The sequence below is a fragment of the Otolemur garnettii genome, unplaced genomic scaffold (genome assembly GCF_000181295.1).
Source record: "Otolemur garnettii isolate 467f Iridium unplaced genomic scaffold, OtoGar3 scaffold00024, whole genome shotgun sequence".
NCBI lineage: Eukaryota > Metazoa > Chordata > Mammalia > Primates > Galagidae > Otolemur > Otolemur garnettii.
Window position 1 is genome coordinate 6402696 of NW_003852419.1, and position 4088 is coordinate 6406783.

Below are 4088 nucleotides of genomic sequence, written 5' to 3' on the forward strand. Positions count from 1 at the left end.
ACCCTGGGTAGAGTGCTGTGGCATCACAGCTCACAGCAACCCCCAACTCCTGGGCTCGAGCAATTCTCTTGCCTCTGCCTCCCAAGTAGCTGAGACTTACAGGCACCTGCCACAATGCCTGGCTATTTTTTGGTTGCAGCTTTCATTGTTTGGTGGGCCCGGGCTGGATTTGAACCTGCCAACTCAGGTGTATGTGGCCGGTGCCTTAGCCACTTGAGCCACAGGCGCTGAGCCCAAAAGATAAAAAAATTTAAAAAATATTCTGGCAGGCTCGGTACGCCTAGCTCAGTGGTCAGGGTACCAGCCACATGCATGGGGACTGGTGGGTTCGAACCCGGCCAGGGCCTGATAAACAACAATGACAACTACAACAAAAAAATAGCCAAGTGTTGTGGTGGGCACCTGTAGTCCCAGCTACTTGGGAGGCTGAGGCAGGAGAATTGCTTAAGCCCAAAAGAGTTTGAGGTTGCTGTGAGCTGTGATGCCACAGCACTATATGGAGGGCAACATAGTGAGACTTTGTCTAAAAAAAAAAAAAAATTCTGGCAGCACATAGCTTTGAGAAAAAAGAAAAAAATTTAAAAATATATCTAATAGATATATAGGTTATTATGCCCCCAAACTATATTAAATACACATGCTTTTAAAGCACTTGAGAAACCTAAGAATCCATGTTATACTGTTCCATAAAACAAAGTTTCATAAATATAGCCATATTGACATTAATACAGAATAGTTTTCTTAGCACAACATCATTACACTATAAATAAATAACAGTATCTTCAAAAATCCTCATATGGTTGAAAATTAAGAAAACTTAAATTAAGAAATATCTTCCAAATAATCCATAGGTTAAAAGAAATTATTATGCTATATTTTAAATCAAATAACAAGAGTACTAGTATATATCCCAAAGCATCTAGACAGTCATTTTATTTTTTAATTTTTTTTAATAATAATAAAAAAAACAGGAAAGCATGAAAGCAGTCCCCCACTACCATGAATTATGCAGTCGAGTTTCCCACATTTGGGGAAATTGCAGGGGTCAGCACATCTGGAGTGCAATGGATAAGCCTTGCCCTGGGAAAACCACCTTCATGATCATGGTTTCTCCCTTGCCAGGTAAGTATAAGCAGTCATTTTAGGGAGACATATGTTTTAAATATTTAAATAGTGAAGAAGAAAAAGACCGAAATTAATATGCTAAGCAGCCATTGGATAAAATTAAAAATAAAACAGCAGGCTCAGTGCCCATAGCTCAGTGGGTGGGGTGCTGGCCACATACAGTGGGACCAGTGGGTTTGAACCTGGCCTGGCCTGCTAAACAACAATGCAAAAAAAAAAATAGCTGGTATTGTTGCAGCACCTGTAGTCCCAGCTACTTGGGAGGCTAAGGCAAGAGAATCACTTAAGCCCAGGAGTTGGAGGTTGCTGTGAGCTGTGATGCCACAGGACTCTACCGAAGGTGACATAGTGAGACTCTGTCTCAAAAAAAAATCAAAAATAAAAATAAGACAGAAGAACAAGTCCAAAGAAAGTGAAAAGGGGAAAATGATAAGATCAGAAGTAAATGAAGTTGCAAAGAAAAATGAAACAGAGAAAAATAAAGCCAAGGCCGGTTATTTGAAATAACTGGAAAAATTGATAAAATGCTTCTAAGACTTATTAGTTAAAATGTGTATATAGGATACAAATAACCAATATCAGTAATAAGAAAGAGGATATCACTACAGAACCTGAAAACATTAAGAAGATAATAAAATAAAACCATGAGCAATCTTTGACAAAATTTTTGAAAATTTAGATAGAATGGAAAAGTTTCTAGGAAAATAAAGTTTACTCAAGAAGAAATAGAAGAATTGAATGTTAATATTAAAAAGAATATATGTGTAATAAAAAATTTTCAAAAAGGAAACTCCTGACCTAATAGGCATAATGCTAGGTTCTAACCAAGCAATAAATCAAGTCTCCTAATTTTACACGACTCTACTAGAGCAAATAAAAACAGAGAGAACACTGTTGAACTTCAACTTTAACACCTAAACTCCAAGAGTCAGGATAAGAAAAGTCAATGACATTAGAAACACAGAAGAAAATAATTCAAAATATTAGCAATCCAAATCTACGAATCCATAAAAAAAAATCACAACTGGTTGTTTTTATACTAGGATTATAAGGCTAATTTAACAGGAAAAATTAATTGAAACAATAAAGTTAATAAAGTAGAAAAATCATATGATTATTTTAATTGCCATTCTTCGATGTCTATTATTAGTATTTTTCATAATAATTTTAAAACTTTGGAAACTAGGGATGGAAGGGAACTTAATTTATAAAGTATATTTCAAAAACTTTATAACAAAACCCATATGCCGTGGTGACATGCTGCATGTTTCTCTATGAAACTGAGAAAAATTTCAATTCAACATTCAACTCTCTCATCATTTCTATTAAACATTGTTCTCAAAATCTTAGTCAACACACTAAAGCGAGAAAAGGACATAAAAGGTACAAGGATTGGGAAAGCAGATACAAACTTGCCATTATTTGCTAATGATAATATTATATGAGTAGAAGAGCCAATAAAATATATATTAGCTATTGGGATTGATACCAATTTAGCAAGAAAAAATGGATATAAGATCAGTCTGCAAACGAACTATTATCTGCTTCTAGAAGCTGAAGTAGACATAGTTTTCCCTATTACCATGACTAAAACTAAACGTCTTGGACATTATATATATGTAACAAACGTAAGATACTGAACAGTGGAAGGATGAAAACAGTTTGGTTAGAAATCTCAAGACCCAATGACAAAACTGTAGCAAATTCCATGGTTTTATTGTTTTTGTTTTTTTGCCTCAGATGTCCGAGACTGGACATGTGTTAGAGAAGCTGGCAGCCCAGAGATAAAAATGGGCACAGACAAAAGAGTGCTAACAAAAGCCTCCTCTCTCTGGCCAAAGGAGCAGGAAATGATAAGCTTAGCAGGACAGAAACAATTTTAGATTACAATTTAGAAAACGGTTTAGGAAACTTATGGCGTTAGCCATACACCATCAAAAACACTTTGACCGTATCCAGACCTACACCTGCAAAGATGAGTGGAGTGCGTAGACTTCCACCCTGACTAGGCACCTGCCAGTGTGGTGTCAGAGAAAACTAAACAGGGCTTTCATCTGAGCAGGTGGTAATAAAGACTTCCCCTCCCCAGCATCAGTGCAGAAGATGTGGAAGCCATATCTTTTGCTCTAACTTAGCAGTAACAAGGCAACAGTACTTTTCCTAGCCAGAAGGGTATCAGTGGAAGTCTACTGCCAAATGGGAACTCTTAACCTCAGCCTACTGAGGACCAATCTCTTCTCCATGAGTATCAACAGAGGTTAAATAGGGAATCTGGACTTCTATCCCCACCTGGCAGAAATGAGGTGACACTTACTCTTTTCCTGCCAGACTGATGTCACAGAGAGCCAGCCAAAAGAAAAGGTTTAAATAAGATTCAGAGTCTCATAATATAGTACTAAAAATTTCTAGGTTTCTATAAAATTTCGTTCATCATATCAAGAACCATGAAGATCTCAAACTGAATGAAAAAAAAAAATCAATAGATGCCAACATTGAGATGACAGAGCTACTAGAATTATTTGACAAAGGTATTAAAGCTTTTGTGTCTCAACAAAGAGAAAAATTTCATCAAGGAAACAGAAGATACAAGGAAGAACCAAATAGAAACTTTAGAACTGTGGCTCATGCCTGTAAACCTAGCACTCTGAGAGGCTGAGGTGGGTGGATTGCCTGAGCTCAGGAGTTCAAGACCAGTCTGAGAAACAGCAAGAAACCCTGTCTCTAAAAATAGCTGGGCATTGTGTCCCAGATACTTGGGAGGCTGAGACAAGAGGATCACTTAAGCCCAAGAGTCTGAGGTTGCTGAGCTATGACGCCAGGGCACTGTATCAAGGGTGACAAACTGAGACTCTGTCTTAAAAAAATAAAATTTTTTTTTTTTTTAGAACTGACTAATCCAAGGATAGAATAAAACACCCAAATGGATGGGATCAAGAGCAGAATAAAAGGGAACAGAAGAATGG

The 4088-nt window shown here is 37.0% G+C and overlaps 1 non-coding gene across 1 annotated transcript; it reads right to left on the minus strand.

The window, feature by feature from the left end:
• Positions 1–966: 966 nt before the first annotated feature.
• On the minus strand, positions 967–1130 carry LOC111724616. Its single transcript, XR_002772882.1, has one exon. It is a non-coding gene; the product is annotated as a U1 spliceosomal RNA (small nuclear RNA).
• Between the last annotated feature and the right edge of the window lie 2958 nt (positions 1131–4088).